General features: G+C 44.4%; 1 protein-coding gene across 9 annotated transcripts in view; it reads right to left on the reverse strand.

Annotated features, from left to right (window-relative positions):
• ZMIZ1 (zinc finger MIZ-type containing 1) overlaps positions 1 to 26655 on the reverse strand; it is a 385595-nt gene that overhangs the window by 251327 nt on the left and 107613 nt on the right. For 8 of the 9 annotated variants that reach the window (XR_015743665.1, XM_087933818.1, XM_087933824.1 and 5 more), the window contains one exon: positions 647 to 745. The exons of the other annotated variant lie outside the window; for it this stretch is intronic. The gene's annotated coding sequence lies outside the window, so the exon portion shown is untranslated. The remainder of the gene's footprint in view (positions 1 to 646; positions 746 to 26655) is intronic. 9 annotated transcript variants of the gene reach the window in all.

Raw genomic sequence — 26655 nt, forward strand, 5'->3', positions numbered from 1 at the left:
CTTCTTTTTCTAGTAAAATCTTGTGGTTCATAACCTAATCATGAGCACGGTGAGACCCAGAACGAAAAAGGAGAAACATTTGCCCAACTACAAAATTGTAGCTGGCCCAAAACACCCCACAATTTATCAATAACGGTGCCATAAAGACATTCATAAGGTTCATATTCTCTCAGGGTTAACTCAAGCCCATCAACAAACTGTCATCCCAATGATTAACGGCAAATCTTCAATTCCAATAGCTTCTTCTCCTAGCTCTTTCCTTTACCTAGAGAGAAACTGGAAGCTTAAATTCCTCGGACTGTCATTGTGCCTGGAGCAAATTATTTTGCACAAACTATTCCTCACTTCGAAACAGAGACTAATATTTGCAAGCCTGGCTGGAAAGTATAAAAAATCATCCCTTCATCTGATATACTACAATATCCTTTAGTGACCAATGAGGTCAAAAGCCATTTAATTATTTAAAAGCAGATTATTAATTAAACATTACATTACCCATACTAATTTTTTTGGAAAAAAATAGAAATCACAATGGTCAAATCCAGCTAGTAACAGTTACTTCCACTTGCAATTTCTGTAGAAATCTGAACACCTGTAGAGCGGCATAATCAAGTGATATTATTCTCTGTATCATTGAATGACTCACCATTTAGGAGTAAAATTGCTGGTTTGAGTTATCTCTCCCACTTGCTTGTCGCTAAGAAAGGCAAATGTGATCTCACACAGTAAGTTCCTCAGATTCTTTCTGGATGGGAAGAAAAGAAGGCAAAAAAAAAATGTTTTCTTTTAAATATTATTCCATGAGAACCTGTCTCTTGCAGCCTTGAACTCAACAACAAGCCTCTGAGAAAACTTGAAGTGGAGAAGTGGAGGAAATAATTGATAATGAAGTGGAGAGATAATTGAATTGAAAGAGCATATTGTTCTCCACCAGTACTCCTCCACATACAACAATACATTCAGGGACTGTTCGAAGTTACGACACTGAAGAAAGTGACTTATGACCATGTTTCAGACTTATGAACATTCATTGCAGCATCCCCCTGGTCACATGGCTTATATTCGGACGCTTGACTAGTGACTCACATTTATGATGGTAGAATGTCTTGAGGTGATCCCCATTTGCAACCTTCTGACAAGCAAGATGAATGGGGAAGCCAGATTCACTTAACGACTGTGGCGAGAAAAGTCCCAAAACTCACTTGACAAATTTCTCCAAATTTCTCACTTAGCAACAAAAATTGGGGGGGGGGGGGTCAGTTGTGCTCGTAAGTCAAGGACCTGCATTTCCCTTTCTATGAAGGCCAAGAATTATTTCCACTCCTTACTAAGCATCCTGGTCATTTCAATTGGTTTTATCTCAATAAGATGTTCGTATCAGATCAATCTGAATTTATTTCCTTGCTTTTATTTCCTTGACCAAAACCAAGTACTGCTCTGTGCCATAAGCCACGGTATTAAATCTAATGCTTTTTCGATATTTTAGAATAGCAACATTTTTTTTTCTTTTCTCTTAATGAATTGTGGCCCTTTTGTGTTTTATCTGCTGGTCTAAGACTAGATAAGGATTTGGTTTGATTTGAAATTGGAAGCTCCCTTCCAGATGTCCCTACAGCAGAAATTCTTCTTCTGCACTTTAATTTCTGTAAGAGAAAGATTTTTTTTTCAGGTGCCAAGACGTGAAATTGTGAAGATAGAATTTTTCATTCTTGCTTTAGACGAGGATCTTTCATTCATAAGAGAAAAGTATCAGATGCTATTTTTTCCCTCTTTCTAAGAAGTAAAGCTTCTATCGTGCTTGGATTTATGATTTCATCACTATGTTGCCCAAATGAGTACATTGCTTGAGTAGATGTCTTCTCTGTTCTTCAAACTGGCCACACGTGCATTGTTAAAATTAAATACATTTCCCATTTTTATTAAACATAATACTCCAAAGGCCATTTTGCACATTACTACGTAAGCAACAGGCTCTGGCTGACACTGTATTGTTCTGAATGTGTACATGTTTTAAAAGACATTTGTGGTTGTCCTTTTGTGGTTCTTCTTGTTGTCATCTCTGTGCCCATTGAATAGGCAGCGGGTGTTTGGAAAATTCAACACTAACCACCATGGAAGAATTTGATAGTTTGGGTCAAAATGGATGAATTGATTTCTTTTGATTAGAGAAAGACATAATTATTGATGACTGGAATTCTGCCAGTGATGGACTTCATGAAAAAAAAAAGAACTTGTGTTGTTGATGATTAGACAAGTTGGATTACAGAAACATACAACTATAGAGAGAGAGCCCCAAAGGTGCTTTTTTCAAGAGGCAACTGGACTTTCTGGTTTTTCTTTGAAGACATTTCACTCCTCATCCAAGAAGCTTCCGAAGATCTGAAGAAGCTTCTTGAGACGAGAAGTGAAACGTCTTCTAAGAAGAACCAGAAAGTCCAGTTGCCTCTTGAAAAAGCGCCTTTGGGACAATCCTGACCTGGATGACTGAGAAGCTCCATAGATATATATATATAGAGAGAGAGAGAGAGGTTAAAATAAAATATATACTTGTGTCTGCTGGGAAGAATATTGAATGGGAGAAAACTTTCTCTTCTATTTTTTCAACTTTACTTACACTTTGATCTTTCTTTGATTTCTTTCATTTTTCTTTCTTCTTCCCTGCTTTGCTTTAGTTTGCCCTAGTTTTATCTTTTTGTTTAAAAGTTAAAAGTTTAAAAAGTTTTAATAAAAATTGTATATGGAAAAGAGGTAGAGAAGAGAAGGGAAATGAAAGGAAGAGGGAAAGGAAGGGGAAGGAAGGGAAAGAGGAGGGAAGGGAAGGGAATAAGTTCTTTGGGTTTTCTCACAGCAAAATCAGAATCACTGTTCAGAAAGTTTTCTATCAAGACTTGGCAGCAAACCTACTGTTGCCAGTATCATCTACCAACAAGCCAGTCCCAGTGTCTTCTGTTACTATACTTTAGGTTTTTTGTTCATTCTAGTTACAAAGCAGGTGTTAGCATCTAGCCAACCTTGATCTTCAAAAAGCTAAACAGTCTTCAGGGGATATTCCAGGACTATAGTCTAGTTGAAAAACTCAAAAAAACCCAGCATCTCAATGGAAGACAACCCAATTCCTTATATTGTTGTCAAGAAAACTGCCACCTCATCAGCACTATTTTAACATTCAGTTTAGATAAATTAAGGGACAAAATACATCGGTTTGACCCAGTTTTCCATAGAGCTGTCTCGAGTGTCCAGGTTGGGAGGAGCTCCAGTCTCGGCTCTCACAGGCTGAGCTTGAGATTGAGGCACGCCTCTCACCATCACGTGGTCCTCCGGGCGCGCCCCAGTTTTTTGCTCAGCCTCGTGGCAGTCAGGCTGGTTTTCCTTTTGCTCCTGGTCGTTCTAGCACCTTGTGTTTTCTTTTTTTTTTTTGATCAACTTGGACTCTCAGACAGCGCAGGAAACTGAGGTTTGAGCTCCCTAGGGAGCCTTTTTCTTCTAAGGGGAATTGTTTCACTATCCTTTTAAGGGAGAATCCAGAGCTTCGAGCGCTGCCCCCCCCCTCCGATTGCTGCCTTTTCGCTCCGTGCGAAGCTGCATCGTTTCTTTCCTGCCTGTTTTTGTTCTTTGGCCGTTTCCCCCCCACGAACGCCCTCTAACCCAGGGAGATGCTTCCCTGCCTCTCCCAGGTACTTCTTTGTGGCCTCCGGGCCTTTTTAACTTCTCCTGGGTGATAGCCGCCGCTGGGGATTGCCTCGTCATTGCGCCCTCCATTTTGGGCTCCCTGTGGCGTCAGCCATCTTGGGAGTGGCAGGAGTCGCCGCCATCTTGTGTGTGGCCGCATGGCCGGGCGCCATTTTTCAGAGGCCTATAACAGGGTTTTTCTTAAGGTTTTATAGGCAGACTCCGGACTGCCTATATCCTTGCCTGTTTGCACTTAGTTTCTATCAGGCTAACCAGGGTTAGTTGGCTCTGTAGCCCTTCCCCCAGCAGGCGAGTTAGCAGCTCTGCCATCCCCCTTCCCCGGTCCGTCCGGCAGGGGTAGCTGCCTGGCGTTCAACTTTTGGCTAATTGGCTTCTGGGCTAGGCCCTGCTGTGCAACAGCCTCCTATTTTAAATACAAAAAAAAATTTTTGATCAAAAGGGGGGTGCGAAACGTGCGCTAGGATACCCGGCCTCTACGTAGGCCACATCCAAACGTGCAACTGTCCGAGGACCCGTGATGGCACTTTACTTTAAAATTTTTGGTTGGTAGCCCCAGGGACGCCTGCCACTGCTCGAGGCCTACCTGCAGGCCGCATTGTGTTTGATTCCTGGGCAGATCCTTGGAATGTCCAAATCCCTGCTGGTACCTTGCAATCCTGCCTTGGTACTCCTCTAGATATAGGAGTCTACTGGCTACACAGTCTCTCCCCAGCAAGGGAGGTAGCAGCTCCGCCATCCCCTTCCCCGGTCCGCCTGGCAGGGGCGGTTTTTTAGCGTCCATCTTTGGCAAATGGCTTCTGGGCTAGGCCCTACTTCTCAACAACGTGCAAAGCACCTCTGTTGCCCTTGACCTAGGGGGTGCGAAACGAGTACTGGGTTTCCCGGCCCCTGCTTAGGCTGTGTCCAGCCTTGTTAATCACCTCACGTTAATCAAGAACTTTCCCTCCTTTCTCCTCTCCAGATGGCAGACGACAATGCATCTCGTGGCACTTCACTGAAGGCCAAGGCTAAGTCTCACCACCTGCGCAAACAAGCACAGGAAACATCCAAAGCCTCTCAAAGGGATGCCCTTAGGTGACACAGGGCCCTTGAAAAGGAGATTGACAGATGCTCTAAGGAGTCAAGCTCTGTGCCTCTGGACCCTTCCAATCCCACTCCCTCTACCTCCACCCATCCTCCCTCCTCCCCTGCTTCTGCCTCTTCATCGCAGCCTGGACAGGCCCCTGAGGCCACCTTCCCCCCGCTGCTGCAGGTCTGCGCCCGGAGGAGCCTCACCCACCCCCACGGTGGAAATCCCGAAAATCTCAAACGAGCGATGGAGCTGGCCATCCGGCACGGGATAGCACAACAGTTTCAGCAGCTGACCGGTCTGGCCCCTAGGCCTGAGGCCCCCGAGGCTCGAGGATCAGCAACTTCGCATGGTCAGGTAGCTCTCCACGGGGACTTGACCCTGCCCTTGGAGATGGAGGAGATGGAGGCCCAGGAACTCGGGGACCCTACCCTCTTTGGGGACGAGGAGGATCTCGAATTGGGGTCTGTCGTAGACAGTGAACTCCTCTCGGGAGCAGGCCCCCAGAAGGGGACATGTCGGAGGACGAGGGCCTCTCTCCAGGCCAGCCCGCGTTTCTGGGGCTGTTTAAACCACATCTATTTAGGTCCCTCCTGTTCAAGGCCAGGAATACCTCGGGCCTGAACCCTCCCCCCACCCAACCCAGCGGCATCGGGGTTCCTCCCGACTCCATTTTCTCCCAGCCTGTGGTGGAAACCGAAGTGATTCCTGTCCCACCCATATCCTCTGACATGGTCCCAAGGCAGCTAGCCTCCTCGGGGCCTCCTCCTCCTCCCAACGCCCAGGACAAGCGGTTTTTCAATCTTGAACCGCAGTTCTCTACCTTGCTCGATCCCCCTGTGGGCGAGCCCGTAGTAGGTCTGGCCTCCCGCTCAACTCCCAGCGAGTCCTCGAAGCTCTCCAGCCCGAGGACAAGCAGGCTGAACTGGCCCTGCGCCGCGCTCATTCCTCTGATGCCTGGGCGGTCAGGGCCTCCACGGCCGCGTCTTTTTCACCAGAACCTCCATCAAGTGGCTCCAGCAGCTCAAGCAGCACGTCCCGCAGCTAATCTCAGAGCGCACCAGGATATTGCCAAGATCCTGGCCGCAGCGAGTTCTCTGCAGACGCCACCTTCCAGGCTGCAAAATTCTCCACCAGGGCCATCTCGTCCCAGGTTACTGCCCGTCGCCTTCTCTGGCTCCGCCACTGGCAGGCGGACGTAAAAAACAAGGCTAAGCTAGCATCAGCCCCCATCTCTGGGGGGAAGCTATTTGGACCGGTTCTCGACCCATTCCTGCCGAGACCCGCAACAAGCGCAAATATCTCCCTTCTCTTGCTAGGAGGTCTGATTTCAGAGGTTCCTCTCCCTCTTCTCGCCAAGGTTCTTCCCGCTCTTCCTCCTTCCCCAGGTACTACCAATCATCTCCCTACAGGCCTCCTGACCGATCAGAACCAGACAGGTCCGGAGGCACCTCGTCCAGGAAGCCCTCCCGGGGATCCGGGAGAGGTTCGTTCCGTCGTTCCCGATAATGCAGTCGCCCCCAGGTGGCTGCCCCCTCCCCCCCCCAAAAAAAAAGAAAGAAAGAAAGAAAGAAACAAGTATAAAAACGAGGAGAAGGAGAGCGAGAAAGCCTCCTCTTCAGGCTTCTCGCCTAGTCTGGCTCCACTCTGACACTTAACTCCTGCAAAATCTCTTTCTCTTCAGCCTTGCCCAAACCGTTGGGGAAGCCTAATCCTCATATCTGCCTTACCTCTCCATACCAAGACTCCCGGTGAGACCATACGGCTCCCGGACGCAGGCTCATAGTCTGGAGCACCCTTGTCCTCCTCACCTTGCCCCAGGGCATCTGGCTGGCAACACATTTATCCCCACCCCATGTTAGCTGGGGTTCCTTCTCTGGGCCCCGGCCCACAGCCTCATAATCCAGATACACGGACCCCTTGCCCTGGTCCTCACTACTACCCTTAGTTCCCTCTGGGGCGGTCCTCGGTCAGTTGGCTCTTGAGCAGGGCCGACCGCCTCGCTCTGGGCGGAACCAAACTTGGTCCCCACTAGCACAGGTCACAGTTTGGGAACTCCTTACGTCTCCCCTCCATCACTCTGACCTGGAGTTCTCTCAGGGGGGTTCCCAACAGGGTCTATCCCATAACACCCTAGGGCGTCCCATCGCCACCCTCGCAACGGTGACCCTCCGGTTATTGAGGGCGCCTCCCCTCACTCTGGCTAGGTCTTCTCAGGGAACTTCCATCCTCGCCTCTGCCCGGGCTCCTCGTGCCGGGTCCCTAACAAGGTTTTGGCCGCTCTACCTAGTCTCCTTGCCCCACGGTCTCAGTAAGCATCCGTGGCATCCCGGCAGGGCTACCTTTAGACAGCCCGTCTCCTTCATCAGGCCCTCTCGTTGAGGCATTCCAACCTCCGAGGGGTTCTCCTGTTGGGCGTGCCCTCCAGCGGGTCATCAGGGTTCCAGGAGAGGTCCCATTCCAGACGGGAGCCCACCCGCAGGACTAGCCAAGCTTTGGTATGTCCCAACCTGGACACTCGAGACAGCTCTATGGAAAAGGGCGTTGGTTCTTACCTGATACGCTTCTTTTCGTAGAGCTGTTGAGAGTGTCCAGCCCCACCCGTAGGCCGTCTGGTGGGAAACCCTGCTGTTCGACCGAGCAAACTAATATTTTTTTCCTGAGTAAGATGAGAACAGGACCTTCCTTCTCGTCTTCGCAAAACTGGGGCGCGCCCGGAGGACCACGTGATGGTGAGAGGCGTGCCTCAATCTCAAGCTCAGCCTGTGAGAGCCGAGACTGGAGCTCCTCCCAACCTGGACACTCTCAACAGCTCTACGAAAAGAAGCGTATCAGGTAAGAACCAACGCCCCTTCTCACATCGGGAAGAGTTTCATTTCTACGGTCAGTTCTGTCGGTCAGTTCTCTCCTGGTGCTTGTGTTTTGTTTCGAAGTGTGAAGATGACACAGAAGTGACACGGTTGATTTATAACAGTCAGCAACTACATCCAAACCTTGTTAAAGAATGGCCTTAACATTATCTTTGGACAGGGTGGAACCATGGAAAATGCTCCGGTAATGTGAAAACCAGTCTCCAGCCAAACAATTTCAAGAGCTTATGGAAAAATCTCCTCCCTTAGAAAACAACTATAGATAGCAGCAAAGACTACAGCTAGGCAATTAACAGGAACTGGCTTCTAGATCCTCTTGGAAAAACAACTCAGGAAAAATGATCTTTATTTTAGGTAAACACTAAAACAAAGAAGAAGAAAAAAATTTGACTAAGAGGTCTGTTTACGTCATTCACGATGGGTGGTTCTCCTCCTTCAGGGAGGATGGGATGGGGGTGAAAATACAAGAAATAGGCCACAGCTAGTTGTGTTTCTGTCTTCATTAAGGCACCACAAATCTGAGCGGTTCGCTCCCATTATCTGCTAGGCGTCATTGGACTAAAAGAACTCAATCAGATGAAATTCACATTTCCTGTATCTTGAATACAGTTTAAACAATCAATCTATATAGGAAGGGAAACCTAAATTAGAGTGACAGCTATCTAATTTCTCATGCTTGAAATATATCGAAAGGAAGGGAGGGAGGGAGAGAAGGAAGGAAGGAAGGAAGGAAGGAAGGAAGGGAGGGAGGGAGGGAGGGAGGGAGGGAGGGAAGGAAGGAAGGAAGGAAGGAAGGAAGAAACGAAAGGAAGGAAAGAAGGAAGGAAAGGAAGGAAGGAAGGAAGGAAACGAAAGGAAGGAAAGAAGGAAGGAAAGGAAGGAAGGAAGGAAGAAAGAAGAAAGGAAGGAAAGGAAGGAAGGAAAAGGAAGGAAGGAAGGAAGGAAAAGGAAGGAAGGAAGGAAGGAAGGAAGGAAGGAAGGAAGGAAGGAAGGAAGGAAGGAAGGAAGGAAGGAAGGAAGGAAGGAAGGAAGGAAGGAAGGAAGGGAAGGAAGGAAGGAAGGAAGGAAGGAAGGAAGGAAGGAAGGAAGGAAGGAAGGAAGGAAGGAAGGAAGGAAGGAAGGAAGGAAGGATTTCTGAAAACTAATGAAGGAAGGAAACTTCTCTCTAGAACCACAAACTTACTTTAGCTTAATTGGCTGATAAGTCTGCTATTTAGGATTTCAGACCATTACAGAATATAATTTATATTTATATTCTATTCTATATAGAATAAAATTTAGAATTTCAGACTATTAGCTAAATATAATTTGCTTATTTTTCTCACTATTTTGCCAATCGGATTTTACTATAACAGGGGAAAGAAATGCTCAAAATACATTGGGGTGGGGTGGGTAGGAATTGGTAGCAATCGTTGCTAACCGGTAACTCAAAACAGTACATTTATTGAGATCTGTTTGTAGGTTTTACTAAGCTAAATCAATTGAAAGGCTTCAACAGTAGCATTTAAACTGAGCGATAACTCAATGAAATCATGTCTCCGGATGAGGCGTTTCGCACCCTGGCTTGTAAAGTTTACCCACAACACACAAGCTGAAAAGTTTATATTTTACAAGGCAGTTTGCACAGCTGATCCTCGGAGTTCAAAGGATATTATTTTTCATTCTGGTTTCCCCTTAGAAAAATATTTTCCTGGCAACCTTCTTATGAACAGCCTTTTAATCTGGCTTCAGAGCCCGGCTAGATCCGACCTTAGCACCAATCCTCCGCTCAAAACTCTAAAGGATCTATTGGGGAGGAAAAGATCCCTAACCCTGGCTCAGCCACCGCTTCCCTCCATCCTGGGCTGCCCATCACAAATTCTCTCCAGAGATTTGCAGCTTGGTGTCACTGTTGAAAAAGACTGTGGTCAGAGGTCACTCCTTATTTCCTGTCAGAAGTTTACTCCCTTCCGATTTGGTCTCGTTGCCAAATGAACAGCTTCTTTGTGAGCTCTGCAGCTGGACGTGCTGGAAAGGGATCGACAGATCTGTCCTTACTGCAGTCTGATTTCTCAGAATAATAACAGCATAACAGAGCTGGAAGGGACCTTGGAGGCCATTGGATATCCAATCTCTTCTTAAAAACCTCCAGCGATGGAGCACACGCAACTTCTGGAGGCAACTTCTGTTCCACTGGTTAATTGTCCCGACTGTTAGGAAAGTTCTCCTTAGTTCTAAGTTGTTTCTCTCCTTGTCTAGTTTCCATCCATTGCTTCTTGACTTGCCTTCTGATGCTTTGGAGAATAGCTCGACTCTCTCTTCTTTGTGGCAGCCCCTCAAATATCAGAAGACTGCTATCATGTCATCCCTGGTCCTTCTTTTCACTAAACTAGACATACCCAATTCCTGCAACTGTTCATCGTATGTTTTAACAGTTGATAAACCATGGGCTAAATTCACATAAAATATGACACCATCAAGCTTAGTTCAATGTATCAGAGTGAGGTTCAAGGAATCCATTTAACACACTCAGACCTTATTCGTTGCTGACTGCTGACAACCAATGTGGGTTTTTTAAAATCAAATTTTCCTCCAGGATTGCAAGGGAATTATTTAACCAATACAACTTGTACAGCAAGTTTGATTGAGGGAGAACAACAGGTTCAAAATCACCCAGCAATGGACGTGAAGTGGGGTCTTAGGTGCGCTCATGATGCACTGACGTTGAGACTCTAGAAAGAGTGCAGAGAAGAGCAACGAAGATGAACAGGGGACTGGAGGCTGAAACATCTGAAGAATGGTTGCAGGGACTGGGTATGTCTAGTCTTATGAAAAGAAGGACTAGGGGAGACATGATAGCAGTCTTCCAATATCTCAGGGGCTGCCCCAATGAAGAGGGAGTCAAGCTACTCTCCAAAGCACCTGAAGTCAGGAAGAGAAGCAACGGGTGGAATAATCGAGGAGAGAAGTAACCTAGAAGAGGAAAGATTGCCTGACAGTGAACCAGAAGTTGTAAATGCTCCAACACTGGAAGTTTTAAAGAAGAGATTTGACAACCATTTGTCTGAAGTGGTATAGAGCAGTGGTCCCCAACCTTTTTGGAACCAGGGACTGGTTTCACGATTATTTATTCTTCCACGGATCGGTATCTGAGTAACGTGAGACTCCACCGCCATCGGGACGGCTCTTCGTTTGAAGCCACCCCCCACTTTGATGAAACTAAGGCACGAGCACCCAAACGCCGCTTTCCAACTGAAAATCCAGAAGCACTGTCGAAACAAGATGGCGGCGCCCAAGCTTTGCAGCCCGGTAAAAAATGATCCACGGACCAGTACCGGTCCGGGGGACCGGTGGTTGGGCACCCCTGGTGTAGAGTTTCCTGTCTAAGCAGGGGGTTGGACTAGAAGACCTCCAAGGTTCCTTCCAACTCTGTTATTCTATTCTATTCTGATGATGTTATCTAGTTTGGTAATGAAACATCTTCAAGAAAACCACCAAGCTCAGAGATCCCTAAGGACACCACAGTTCAACCCTGAGCTACAAATATCCTCTTCTATCAGGAACTCAGTCTAGTTTTCAGAAACAAAAGGCTTTCAGAAACTTATTGACAACCAAACAAAGTCTGCAGCACAGGTGTTCATGGTATCTCTGGCCATATCCTAAAGACTGTAATAAGTGTGAAAGTACATTAACACATGACATAAAGGCTTATTCTGGCTGTTCTTTACTGGTTCACAACTCTTAATGTTGTCAATAAGATTTTCATCAGGGAATCAAGATATACAGATGTCAAGGTTTGGCTGAATTGTGTTCTTAAAATTTGGGTTTTAACTATTTATGAAAAACTTTTCTGCAACAAAACAATAATATGGTGGGTTTTTTTTTTTTTTTTGAAGAGCCGCTAATACATCGTCTATCAACAGTTGTTTTGAAAAAAAATGAACACCTTTGGCCTTTGACCTGACTCTCATATTAACTTACTTTAAAAATGGACAATAGGATTCTCCGTGGGTTTTTTTTTTAAAGTTAAATCAAGTTGCAATATTTCTTTAGAATTTATATAATGGTAAGCCACTTTGTTTTGTTTTTGAAACTTTACCATTTTGCTTGGTTAGCATTTGTTTGTTGCATTTTTTAAGCAATCAAATGATATATTTTTTTAAAAAAATGAGCTAAAGTTCTTCAAACCTTAACCTTCAGAGGCTGACCTTCCAAAAATGATCAGCATCTCCATAAACAGTCCAAGGCAGCCAAATAATTCGGTAGTTTTCTGTCCACTTTTGCTAAAAGCCCTTCAACATTCCTCCAACCCAGAGGTGGTATTTAGCCAGTAGCGGAAATTTTGAGTAGTTCGGAGAACCATCAAATCCCACCTCTGACTGGCCCCGCCAACCCCATCTCTTCTCTGCCTCCCATTGAGTCCCAGCTGATCGGCTGGGTCTCCTTTGCTTGCCCTGCACAAGAGAATGGAGCTGGAAAGCAGGTTAGTGGGGTGGGGAGGGAAGGGAAGGGGGATTTTCCAATATCCTTCCCCTTCCATACCATCAAGCCACACTCACCAAGCCACACCATACTCACCAAAGCCACGCCCATAGAACCGTTAGTAAAAAAAAATTGAATCCCACCACTCCGCCAACCAAATTCTCAATCATGAAGGAGACCATGCTGATATTTGCTTACACTTTCTAGGGCCAAACTGACATCATGCCCATCTGCTCAGAAGCTAAAGATTCACATCAAAATTTAGCTTTTTCAGATGCACGATAAATAAGAAGAGAACTTATGCCCAAATATGACAAGTGAACAATATGGAGCCCAAAGGAGACACTCTCTCTCTCTCTCTCTCACTCTCTCTCTCTTAAAAACCACTAGCCAAATATTTCTCTAAAAGCCATTAGAGCAGCTAGAAAAATCAATTTACAAAGCAACTCTCTATATTTGTGCTCAAAGGAAACCTAGCTAAGCTTAATGGTACTTGCTCTTAAGGTAAGTATATCAATGTGACTTCTTTATAGGACTGGAACAGATCTATGCAAACAAGTTGGCTTTCTACACCAGTTTTATTCTATATTATTTGGTTGCTGTCTCCCCTTCCCCTGAAGCCTGCAAAGTGGTGTGGACTACAATTACCATTACTCAGGACAGTCCAATTTTAGAGGAAGATGGGAATGGAGATTAAAAAAAATGCACATTATTCATGGCAAAAACTCAACCAAATTGTCTTTCCCCCCACAAAAAAACTGTTTTGTGCTTTTCTTTTCTTTTGTAGAGAAAGAAAAGAAGGGATGACAGTGATTGGCAAACCTACATTAGTTTAGCAGGGACCTGAAGAGACCAGCTGCAAGTTATAAATGTCCAGGCCAGCAAACATGTGTGGCATCTTCTGTCTTGCCAAAAATTCCAAGCAATTAGAAGAGCACTTTCAGCTCTTCTGCAGATAGAGAGAATAAACATGTGAACGGTGGAGAAACAGAGTAGAATGGGTGGGTGGGGGAAGACCTTTATATGGATTTTATAATATACAGTGTGTTCTTTAAAAAAAACACACACACACAAATAGCAACCTGTCTGGGTTTGCCAATCCTTTCTCCTTTACATTCCTGGATAGTTACAAAACTTAATTCCGATATTCTGATATTCTCTCTTCCAAGAAAACTGAGGTTGTAAAAGAAGTAGAAAAGTCAGCAGCTACCGCTTCCACAATCCTTAGTTACTGAGCTCATGAAATGATGCTCGTAGATAGGAATTAACACAAAGTAACTTGGATCCATGCAGAAAAATCTGCAATATTTCTAGCTAGTTTGGTTTAGTGGTGAAGGCACCAGGCTAGAAGCCAGGAGGCTGTGAATTCTAGTTCCATCTCAGGTATGGAAACTGGCTGAATGACTCTAGACCATCACCAGGATAAAGTGAGTTCTAGTCCCGTTTTAGGCATCAAAACCAGCTGGGCAACTTTGAGCCAGTCACCAGGAGACCATGAGTTCTAGTCCTGGCTTGGGCATGAAAGTTGACAGGGTGGCTTTGGGCCAGTCACCAGGAGACCATGAGTTCTAGTCCTGGCTTGGGCATGAAAGTTGACGGGGTGACTTTGGGCCAATCACCAGGAGACCGTGAGTTCTAGTCCTGCCTTGGGCATGAAAGTTGAGGGAGTGACTTTGGGCCAGTCACTCTCTCTCAGCCCAACTCACCTCACAAAGGAGGAAGAATAGTTTCTGTCTTTGCCACCTTGAGTTATTTATAAAAACAATGAAGGCAGGATACAAATGAATATTCATTATAAAGTCACTGGAGGTTGTTCTCAAAATATTGTAAACATCTGACAACGAGGGACTGTTTCAGATTCTGGTCTTCTCCATACAGTAGGTCAGATGTAGCTGTCCGGGATGCCTCACCTAGGTGGACATTTTAATGTTCAAGCGATCAATAAATGTAAAATAAAATGGTGTGTCCTGAACCTAAGTGGTTTGCTGTTGCTGTCCTCCACCCTCTCTCTAATGACAAATTTCTATTTGCCAGTGAAGTTCTAAAAGATGGCAAGTAAAGTCTAGGTCAGCTGATGTTCTCTGTGCAGCAGAAATATAAGCTTCAATTATGCTAGTTGTCTGTTTGAGGCATTCATCCAATTTTCCAAATGAGGCCGCAGACTCAGAAACCTCAGATAAACCCAAATAAGAATCAAAGCCTGGAATTCGCTGGATGTGTAGAGTAAGGAGGATGACCTTGGATAAAGATAAACACAATCCATTATCAGAATAAAGAGGGGCGAAAGCCATCTTAAGTCTACAACAAACAGCAATATGTGGGGGAAGCTCACACACGTATTTCCTTAATTTGCCGAATTGCAAGATTCCAATCTCAATAAGGTGGAACTGTTTTCCTGGCTTGGTTTACCTAAAGACCCAGTCAGTTTGAGCCATGTTTTGCTTAAACCTTTTGCACAGGTTTGTTGCATTCATTCATTCATTCTGTATACAGGTGTTCCTCGACTTACAACAGTTTGTTCTTCCCTTACTTGATGATCCTGCTAAAATCAAACATGGAGAGTGGCGTGAAATGGGATGGAATAGGATAGCAAGAGAATGTAGACCAGGAGTGTCAAACCCGTGGTGTCACATGATGTATCGGGACATTTTTCCCCTTTGCTAAACCAGGTGGGGGCGGGGCCAGCACATGATGCATCTACCCCCTGGGCCACAAGTTTGACACACAGACTTATATAGCGCTTCACGGTGCTTTATAGCTCTCTCTAAGTGGTTTACAGTCAGGGTCCTGATTTTACCCACCTCTGAACGATGGAAGGCTGAGTCAACCTTTAGGAGCAAGCAAGCAAGCAAGCAAGCAAGCAAGCAAGCAAGCAAGCAAGCAAGGAAGGAAGGAAGGAAGGAAGGAAGGAAGGTTGCAATAGCCCTTAGATAGTGGTGTGGAGTGTAATTGAATGGAATGGAATGGAAGAGAAATGGAAGAGAATTGGGGAGTGGAGTGGAAGAGAATTGGAGAGTGTAGTGTAGTGGAATGAAGTGGAGTGGAATGGAATGGAATGGAATGGAATAGGAGAGTGGAGTGGAGTAGGAAATAGAGTAGAATAGAGTAGAGTAGAGTAGAGTAGAGTAGAGTAGAGTAGAGTAGAGTAGAGTAGAGTAGAGTAGAGTAGAGTAGAGTAGAGTAGAGTAGAGTAGAGTATGGAACAGAACAAAACAGAACATCCACATTCTGACATGTAGCGGTCTCTTCTCTGTGCATTTTTATATTTCATTTTGGGAGAGTAGAATAAAAAGTTTTGAAATGGCCCAGGGACATTTTTTTTTAATATAGCGGGGCATTCTATGCTTACTGTGAATAACATCGTAAATGGTGACTGATGGACATGCATTAATTAAAATATAACCATTCTGACATGGCCATTCTCAAAAGGAAACTTTTCAGAGTTGCGGCGAAATGAATGTGATAAAACAGAATAAATGTCCAGAGGGGTTTACTTTTGAATATTAAATCATGGCATTTGATAGCTGTCAACTTGGACCAGGGAAGAAAAAAATCAAGCCAGTGTGTAACGCTTTGCACATTAAAGTCCTGACTACGAGCTCGTCTATCTGCCTCTGTTACTTCATCTGCAACCTTGTTTTATAAATAAACCATATAAATAGGCTCCCTTTGATTGCTTTGAGCACACAACATTAAGTGTTAGGGCACAGCTTTAGGCATAATTGTACAACTGAATTCATCAGCCGCCTAATTATCATGCATTTTGCATTTATTTCTGCCAATTAAAAAAGGCAGAAACTATTAACAACTTTTACATAAATACCATATTTGTTCTCTGCAAAAGACACGAGGCTAATTTGCCAGCGATTAACCGATTATCTAATTTTATAGCTGTCATCCTGCACGATGCCGCTTACCCCAAACCTATCAGGCAAACGACAAAAAGCACCCCCATAAGTTCTATTATTCTGCCACATCTCTTCAGCCTTCGTGTAGAATAACTGTCAAAATTTGCTTTGCTTTTTCCTGTTTCTTCCTTCCCTTTCACTATGAAAGGTCGCTTTCCGTAAGCCATGATGGAACACAGCACGATCTTGTCAAGAGGCAACTGGGCTTTCTTGTTTTTCTTTGAAGACGTTTCACTTCTCATCCAAGAAGCTTTTTAAATGAATAGACTAGAGCTGGAAGGGACCTTGGAGGTCTTCTAGTCCAGCCCCCTTCTAGTCCAGCCCCCTTCTAGTCCAGCCCTCAAGCAGGAGAACGTAAACCATTTCAGATAAGTGACTATCTATCTCTTCCTAAAAAAAACCAGTGATGGAGCACCCACAGCTTCTAGTGGCAAGCTGTTCCACTGGTTAACTGTCCTCTCTGTTAGGAAGTTTCTCCTTAATTCCAGGTTGCTTCTCTCCTTGATTAATTTCTTCAGCTCTGACTGGATGGTGGGGAATGGAAGGATTTATATTCTTGGATGAGAAGCGAAATGTCTTCGAAGAAAAAAACAAGGAAGTCCAGTTATCTTTTGAAAAAGCATCTTTGGGAAAATCTGGATGACTGAGAATCTCCATAGATAACAAGATCTTCGTTCAAATGAGAGGCTGAACCCTTGGTTTGCAAGCCATAGTTTAAAAGCAGGACAGTGTTTACATCTCTGTGTTACTAGTACCTGTGGTTCATCAAGAGAAAAGTCAAGAAAATCAAGAGATGGAGTATGGTGGGTAGACGTATTCCCTATTTGAAAAACCTGATTGGCAAGAAGTTTTCTACACTTTACATCTGCATGAAGTCTTTGAGCCATTTCCAAGGTACCTATAGAAGATAATATTTGTAGCTCAGAATTCCAAAGTGGGGTCTTTGGTGGTCTCTGAGCCTGATGGGTTTCTTGCAGACGTTTCATTCCCGAGCTAGGTATCATCCACAGTGCTACAAGGGAGCAGGGTTTGATCTCTGTTTGTATTGTCTTGGTGGTTCCTTGATTGGGCTATTGATTAGGCTGATCATACTGATTAGACTGTTAATCAAGGAACCACCAAGAACTTTCCCATAGAATGAACCACTTGCATATTAACAGAGGGCAAACCTTCTAGCACTAATGAGGTTACCTAGTTGGGTCATTGAAAGGCCTGCAAGAAAAAAACCAAGGTCAGAGAGCACCAAGGACTCCACGGAGATGTCAGCGATGTTTGGATGAACATCAGAGTGACTCTTCTGGATCACACTAAGACCTGTTGTTCTCAGAAAAGCCAAGCTGATGCACCAGCAGGAGATGGAGAAAGATACTCTTCGCCATCGTTCTTCTTTGCAATTGGTAAGTTGGATGTATGCTCCTGCCAACTTGGAAGCAATGTGGGAAATTCAAGAGCCGTCCCCAAGGAATTGATCCAGTGCCTCCTTAAAGGCATCCCAAGTTAATTATGCAAAGTGTGAAGAAGGCTGGAACTCTTTTAATTCCTGCATAAAACCGTTGGACTGATTCATCTGGGGATTTAGAAAATAGAGTCCTTAGTATGTTGATCAGATCTCTTTGAGTCAATACACATCTTCATTCCCTACTTGCTGGATGCCTGGATGACAGGCAATAAAATGAAGCTGGAAAGTGTTTTGTAATCCTGGGTTAGAAGTCATGTTTTCCCCCTAAAGGATCAGCTTGGGGATATTTCCAAATCCACCTTTATCATTAGAGCCACAAATATTGTGTAGAGCACCAAGCAGCTTGTACTAGCTTAAACTGGTATGCTCGCTGCCATCAATATGAACAAGGATCGCGCTATTTCAGATTCTCATTCTCAGATATCTTCAGGTCTAAGATTGCTGGGGTATGTGGGATACGGAGCTACCTTTGAAGACATTCCTGTTTCTTTGGTTAATATAGAACAAGGGTCTTCAAACTTGGCAAGTTTAAGACTTATGGAATAGATAGAGGGAGAGGGAGAGGGAGAGAAAGATAGAATAGATAGATAAATAGAAATAGAAAAGATAGATAGATGATAGATAGATAGATAGATAGATAGATAGATAGATAGATAGATAGATAGATAGATAGACAGATCAGAGAGGTAGGTAGATAGATCAGAGAGACAGATGAAGGTAGGTAGGTAGGTAGGTAGGTAGGTAGATAGATAGATAGATAGATAGATAGATAGATAGATAGATAGATAGATAGATAGATAGATAGATAGATAGATAGAATAGATTGAGGGTCTTCAAACTTGGCAAGTTTAAGACTTGTGGACTTTAACTCCGAGAATTCAGCTAACATGACCGGAGGAGGAAGTTGAAGTCCACAAGTCTTTTAAGCTGTCTATTTATACATCATAAATCATCTATCTGTCTGTCTATCAATGATCTATATCAAGGGTTAAACTTGAAAAGTTTAAGACTTGTGGACTTCAACTCCCAGAATTTCTGAGCTAACATGACTGGAGGATGAATTCTTGAAGTCCACAAGTCTTAAAGTTGCCAAGTTTGAAGACCCCTGAAATAGATAGATAGAGAAAGAGAGGTAGAATAAATAGATAGAAAGAGAGACTGATAGAATAGATAGAGGGAGAGGGAGAGAAAAATAGAATAGATAAAGAGAAAAGATAGATAGATAGATGGATGGATGGATGGATGGATGGATGGATGGATGGATGGATGGATGGATAGATAGATAGATAGATAGATAGATAGATAGATAGATAGATAGATAGATAGAGGGGCAACTTTAAGACTTGTGGACTTCAACTCTCAGAATTCCTGAGCTAACATGACTGGAGGAGGAATTCTGGGAGTTGAAGTCCACAAGTCTTAAAGTTGCCAAGTTTGACCTTTCTGATCGACAAGCTCAGCGTCTTAGCCACTAAGCCGTCGTGTCCCTTAATGGCCAGCCATCAACATCCCAGTCACCAACTAATTAGCCACCCACAACCAGGCACCACATAAATATACACATAGAATAGTCCAAAGCACACATTCTGGAGAATAGAATAGTCCAAAGCACACATTCCCTGAGGATGGGCTCCAGCAAGAGTCCGAAAGCGCAGAAGGTCTAGGTGACTGACTTAGATTGGATTCTGCAACATTATCCTGACACACATATATTTGCTTTCATGAAATACATTTTTCTTCTTCCCAGCCCTTATTTTTGAGCATTCCTAATACATTGTTATATATATATATATATATATTCTAGTTGTCTGTTCTGACCCAACCCTAGTTCCAAGAAAGCAGACATGAGACAAAGGTAAGCACAACCTTTTAATGTTTCGTTACAAATCTCGTTCCTTCATGGGTAAAAGGCTGCTTCAAACCAATTAGTTCTGATAAGAAAGAGCCTTGCCAAGACTTTGCAAGGCTGCCAAGAACAACAGATAAAGTTACTAAGCAATAATTCCAACACAAAGAATCTCCAGACACCAACTCAGATATTCCTAACATCCACCAGGCTCGAGTGTAAAACTTCTTTGCCTTCTGCAAAGAACTGCAGTTTCTCAGCTGGCTTTTATCTCCTCAGGAAGGGGCCATCACCTTGTAACCTTACTCCTGAGTCACCCATGCTGCTGCAGCTGCTCTTTCCTTTGAGCAGCCCTGTGCGCTGGGCACAGGCTCCTCAGGGGTCTCTTCATCGCTGCTGCCAGCCTCCACAATCTCCAAAGGCAGCACTCCACTCCCTGATGGTCCTGGCCCTATCCCTGCATCACATGCAGGCCCCTTATCTGATTCCTCGCTCTCCGAGACCTCAGCCATCCACACCTGCTGCCAGCGAACCACAACATTGTCACATCATTCTCCTAAAAGAGTCAGCAAGTGTTAAATACTAGATAACTTTCCCATATCTTTGCTAGGATCAATATTACCCTTTCAAATTGGAGCAAAACAATAGTTGCAAAAATTAAGAGGGGCTAAAAGACACAGACTGGATGCAGCCCTCTGACTCAGCCCAAAATCTCGATGAGATCCCCAACACAGAATACACGACATGCTTACATCTGCTTTTATTATTTAATGCCATTACAAGAGGAGCATAAATCACTGATTTTGAGAGGATCAGCAAAGAAGAGCAAAAATGAAATTAGGTGTTACGTTTTCAATCCTCCTGAACAACAAAGGCAATCCCAAAAGGAGCTAGGCACACCAATTTGGTAAGAAAAAAAAAGCAAATCATATGAACGAAGGTGGGGTTTTTTTTAAAAAAAATATATAAATCTGTCATGACAGGAAAATCATGACAAATGAAGCAATTACAGACAACGGTGACAGATGCACATTGGGTTTGGCTCAATCCCAAGTCAAACCTGGGACCTTCAGTGAGATGAAGGAATTCCTAAGGCAAAACTGGATGTCTAGTTTGAAGGTGGCAAAGCAAAATGTAGATCTTTCTGAAGTTTCAGAAACAATGCTTCCAAGCAGAGAGAGGGGGGGGAGAAGGGAGGAGAGGAGAGAAGGGAGAGGTGGAAGGAAGACGAATGGAAGGAGAGAGAGAAGAGAAGAGAAGAGAAGAGAAGAGAAGAGAAGAGAAGAGAAGAGAAGAGAAGAGGGGGAAGATGGAAGAAGAATGAAAGAAGAGAGAAGGAGAAATAGAAGGAAGAAGAATGGAAGGAGAGAGAAGAGGAGAGATGGAAGGAAGAGAAGAGAAGAGAAGAGAAGAGAAGAGAAGAGAAGAGAAGAGAAGAGAAGAAAGATGGAAGAAGAATGAAAGAAGAGAGAAGAAGAAATAGAAGGAAGAAGAATGGAAGGAGAGAGAAGAGGAGAGATGGAAGGAAGAATGGAATGAAGGAAAGGAGAGAAGAGAAGGAAGAGATGGAAGGAAGAAGAATGGAAAGAGAGAGAGGAGAGGAGAGAAGGAAGGGATGGAAGGAAGAAGAATGGAAGGAGAGAGAGAGAGAGAAGAGTAGAGTTCTGATATAATAAACTCCAAACAATTTCACACTGCTTTAAAGAAGATATAGTAGATGAATCTCATCTACAGATTGTTCCAAAGCCTGTTCTTCATCAATTCTTCCTTTTCTAAGACTGTTTGAAGAGTTTTCTGGTGGAGTCAAAGATAGAGACTGAGGGAGAATTTGTGACTTCTTATCCAATTTCAACTAGTTGCTTCTTATTCCAGTTTCCTATGAACTTTTTTTTTTCCTCATAAAATCCAGATTGAATTAGCCCCTAACAGCCTGGTGACGGGGATACCTGCTTCCTGTCACATCCACAGATGACGCAGGACTACTGTGGCTTCTTCGCTTGCCCCTGTCTTGCTGTGGATTGGTAGGAAGAACAGCCAATTTCAATCAATTGCCAGCAGTCAATATAATCTTCCTCTCTGGCCTTTTGCTCCTGGATGGTAATCAATAAATAAGTCTTCGGGGTTTTTTTCCAGGGCTGATTCTCTGGAGATTTAGAAACTGGAATAAAACTTGGAAATGCTCAACATTTAATGGCACTTCTGGTAAGAAGGTATTGTGAGATTGGGATTATTATTATTTTTTTTAATTTTGAAAGGCAGCAAGGGTCACTTGAGGGCACCAGAGGTATTGTTCTGCTAAACCTAAGAGATCAATTGTCTGGCTTAAGAGTTAATTTAACTTTCATAAACTCTTGTACAATGTACCCCTCTCTACGCGGCAGTAAACTTTTCCTTTAGTAAACCTTTGTTTAACTTAAAAATATATACCTATACTTGGACAATTTGGATTCACTTGGATTAATCTACATGTTAAAGATCACATTGTCATGTAATACTGTGTAACTCTTCCAAAGACACACTGAACAAGGTATTTTAAATATCATTTTGGTTATACCAGTGGATCAAATTCGCCAGAGTGCCACAAACGAAGATGCCTGAATACCTGAATTCTCTTCTTCTTCTTCTTTTTCTTCAGCGTTTGTCTCGCGCTCGGGCGAGGTCCGCTAATGTCCTTGAGTACTGCTTCCACACCTCTCTGTCTGCCACGTGTGTCGGGTCTGCCTTCGCGATCTCTAGATCGGCCTTGATCGTGTCCATCCAGCGTTGTTTAGGTCTACCACGCGGTCTCGCTCCTCCGACAGTCACCTTCATTACAGATTTGATGATGGATTCTTCCTTGGCGCGGCTCACGTGGCCGAACCATCGTAGCCGGGACTGCCTCATGACCGTGGGGATGGGCACGACGTTGAACCGTCTACGCACTTCTTCGTTCCTGACGCGATCGAGTAGGGTGAGGCCTACCGACCATCGGAGCATTCGCATCTCCATTATCTGGAGTCTGCTTTCGACTTCTTTGGTGGTCGGCCAGCACTCTGCGCCGTATATGGCCACGGGCGCACCACAGAGTTATAGATTTTCGCCTTCAGGCGCATCGGCATCTTCTTGTCACAGAGGACGCCCGTGACGGACTTCCATTGCCCCACGCTGCATTGATCCTGGCTGCCACCTCAGTTTGTAGTAGGCCTTCTTCCCCAAGAGTAGTTCCCAGGTACTTGAAGGTGGAGCGCGCGGTAGCTCCTGCCCGTTCACGTGGATGGAGCCTGTCATTTCATTGTCAGTGGTCAGGTATTCGGACTTCTTTAGGTTCAGCCGGGCCCGAACTGCTCGAGGCGGTCGTGCCACTGTTGGACTCGGTGCTCTAGTTCAGCCTTGCACAGGTTGGCCAGGAACACATCATCGGCGTGAGCAGCAGCGTCCATGGGGCAGGCGTGTACAGGTCGTGTGTAATTGTGTCCATCACCAGAATGAACAGCAGTGGTGAGAGAGCAGAGCCCTGGTGTACGCCGACGGTAATATTAAACTCCTCTGATATCCCAGCTGCCGCTTTTACACGGCTTTTGTGACATCTGTATAGGAGTTGGACCCATTGTACGAGCAGCTCAGGCACGCCGTGGTCTCGCAGTGCGTACCAGATGAGATCGTGCGGGACTCGGTCGAAGGCCTTTTCCAAGTCTAGGAAGGCGGTGTGGAGCGGGATTTTCTTCTCTCTGTGAGCCTCCATCAGCATCCGCACACCGAAGATGGCGTCGGTGGTGCCGCAGTTCTTGATGAATCCAGCCTGGTTGACGCTGATGTCGACGATGTCCCGAATGCGCTTATCAAGGACGCGTTCAAAGATCTTCATAGTGTGTGACAGTAACCTGACCGGTCTGTAGTTGGAGCAGTCCGCTGGGCTGCCCTTTCCCTTCCAGATCGGAACAGTGGTGCTGCGGTACCAGTCGTGTGGCACTTTTCCCGTGGAGACGATGTTGTTGAACAGCTCGCACAGCCACAATGCCGAGCCCGGTAGTGCCTTTTTCCAGAAGTCGGCAGGGATGTCGTCTGGTCCTGTTGCCTTACCGTTTTCATGGCCTTGATGGCGTCGGCGACCTCGCTGGCATAAATGCCTGAGACTGGGCCTTCAACTGGGTCACCTCGCGGGGTTCGTGGGTGTGGGAACTCCTCGGTGGAGATCTTCTCGAAGTATTGCCGCCACCTCTCCGCAGCGTCTCTGGGGTTGACGATCAAATTTCCCCTTTCGTCATTGATCCCATGAAACTGGTCAATGTCCAGGGTCTTCCTGTGTCTGCTTTTGGCTAGGCGGTAGATCTCATTCTCGCCTTCTCGCGTGTTCAGCTTCTCGTAGATGTCATCGTAGTGGGAGCTTCTGGCTGTCGCTACTGCTTTCTTGGCTGCCTTTTTGGCCGCCTTGTATTCGCAGAGCTTCTCGCTGGTCTTGTCCTGAAGAAAGGCCTTGTAGAGCCATTTCTTCAGGTGTACGGCATCTTGTACTTCCGATGTCCAGAGCCATGTATCTCGTTCGATGCGTCTCCGTCCTGGCTTGGTGCAACCAAGCTGTTGGCAGCCGGCAGTGTGAACAGTGCTCTTCAGCATGGACCACGCTTCCTGTGGCCCGTCGACCATCTGCGGGAACTGCTCCGGTTTGATGAGGGGTCCCGCCATCTTCTTCTGGTTCCACCACTTGATTCGTGGCTGGTCTGCATTCCTTTTGTCAATCCTGGTCTTGGGCTTGCTGATCCTGATCTTCGCCATCAGTGGCCTGTGCTGACTGCTCGATTCGTACGGGTACGCCTTGGCGTTGAGCACGTTTTTAGCGGCTCTTCGTCGTACGATGATGTAGTCGATCTGTGTGTGGTGGCTCCCGTTTCTGCTATGGTAGGTGAGGAGTTGAGATTCTCGCCTAATGAAGCAGGTATTCGTGATGGTCATATCATGGGAGTCGGCAAAGTCCAGGATCCTCTGGCCATTCTCATTCGTATCGCCTGTGCCGTGCCCACCGTGGCACTGGTGTCCGTTTTTGTCCCACCCTACATGCCTGAATACCTGAATTAAACCATTAAAATGTTGGTGTATATATATTTTTAAAAAGACCATAAAGAATCTGTTTTTTCTGGAAAAGGGCACAAAAGAATGCAAAATATTTCTTTTTATTAGCTGCATTACTATTATCCTCTCTGTTCCATTACCTTCTCTTATCGATATTATTATGATTATTATTACTTTGATATATGATTATTATGGTATTACTTTGTTGTTTTGCATGTACACTGAGAGATTCTGCACTGGAGACAATTTTTTTGTGTATTTAATCACACTTGGCCAAATAAAGTTATTCTATTCTGTTCTCTTCTCTTCTCCTCTACTCTCTACTCTCTACATTCTATTCTATTCTATTCTATTCTATTCTATTCTATTCTATTCTATTCTATTCTATTCTATCCTACTCTACTCTACTCTACTCTACTCTCTTCTCTACATTCTATTCTATTCCTATTCCTATTCCTATTCTATTCTACTCTCTACTCAACTCTCTACTCTACATTCTAGTCTAGTCTAGTCTAGTCTAGTCTATTCTTATTCCTATTCCTATTCTATTTCTATTCCACTCCACTCCATCCCACTCCATTCTCTCTTTCATTCTATTCTCTATTCCTATTCTTGCTCCATTCTGTTCCATTCCACTTTATTTTATGCCATCCCATGTCATCCGATCCCATCCCACTTCTACTTCCATGACTTATCTACAACATTCTTCAGCTTGATCAAACCTTTACTTTTTCAAGCTCGGCGGATTAAGGAGAAACTTTTAGTTTTGCGGATCAATCACCGGTGTTTCCTTTTTCTGGGTAATCAACATTTCAAATAGGATGGGCCCAAACATTTTCATCCATTTTGTTGAAAAACGGCAGCTTTCATCCAAATCTGTGACCATTAAACCCACTTTACATGGGTAACATGGTTATTATTTTTGTTTTTAAGTAGAGCCGTTTGTGGATTTCCCATGTGACACCCAGGGAAGTCTAAATTGCTTAATTTCATTTTGAGCACAACCACAGTTCTTATCAAACAGGTTCTGAGCCACTCCAAATGGAACTGGGCAGCTTTCCAAATGGCATGTAATCAAGGCAAGTTTAGGATTCATGCATGTGGCTAAAATTAAGACAATCTTCAACATCAACCAACATATCAATTTACGCAAACTTTTTTTGATGCCATCAGCTACTCTCACAAAGAAGAATGGAATTTCAGCAAGTCTTAGAGAGGAGAACAGGAGGCGAGGGATTAATAACCTTTGGGATTAATAACCTAAGGTTTGCAAATTAGGATAATCTAATTGGAAGAAAATTAGCAGGCATTTATGAAAGCAATTCAGTGATAGCTTTTAAGCACAGGTTACCTCCTGCTCCTAAAGTTTTGTGGCTACGTGGAAAGTAACCGGTTTGATCACTTTGTCTCATACATATGCATGCAAATGAGACCAAAACCATTAAAGGTTCTTTCTGTTATTGACCTGGAAGTAAAGCTGCTTTCTTAATGTTTATCTAGCAACTGTTATTTCAGAAAAGGGGAGAAAAAACTAGATTAAAAGCCCATCAGGAGCCACAGTCTTCTTGCCTTCAATTATTCAGGGGTCTCCAAATTTGGCAATTTTGGACTTCAACTCCCAAAATTCCTCAGCCAGCTCCCATAGACTTTGCCCATCTATAATAACAACTCCTGAAGGTTTTTATGAAGACATCTTGGTACGAAAACACGTTGTCGTGAGCTTGCACCTGGCTTCCAAAATTTGATTGTCCAAAATATACCACCTTCATAGACAACCCAGACTAAAATAAACAAACAATAAAAATCTAACCAAGCCAGGGTTACATGTAGAAGAAGAGCAGGCAGAATGGAGGCTGGAGTTAAATATGTCATCAGCTTAGAGTCCTTACGTTGCTACAAACAATCCAAGTGCAGCCCCCGCTCCTCTTGAACTCCTCTTACCCTTATCTAGGGTCAATTTAGTGACGTTAGGGCTGACCATATTTTTATATGTTGGCTTGAATAAATCTTCTGTGCCTCAACCATAATATATAGTCTTGATCCTTGGTGCCTGACATTACACAAACACATCAACCCTAGGCAGAAGACCAAAATCAAGTTCTTTAGGGAACTCTAGGAGAAAAAGCACTGTCTGCTCCTTAGGTCAGGAGCCTCAACAGAGTTGTATTAGGTACTTTCAAACTGGTTGGAAGATACCACAGACTTGCGTGCATTTCAATCCACCTGGATTTTTGAATCTCAGCAATTCAGCTCAATGGTTCGAATTCAACATGAGCCAGATCTGTAGTTCAAATCAAACTGTACAC

This window comes from Pseudonaja textilis, chromosome 4, assembly GCF_049901715.1.
Source record: "Pseudonaja textilis isolate UNSWEBS1 chromosome 4, rPseTex1.2, whole genome shotgun sequence".
NCBI classification, from domain to species: Eukaryota; Metazoa; Chordata; class Lepidosauria; order Squamata; family Elapidae; genus Pseudonaja; species Pseudonaja textilis.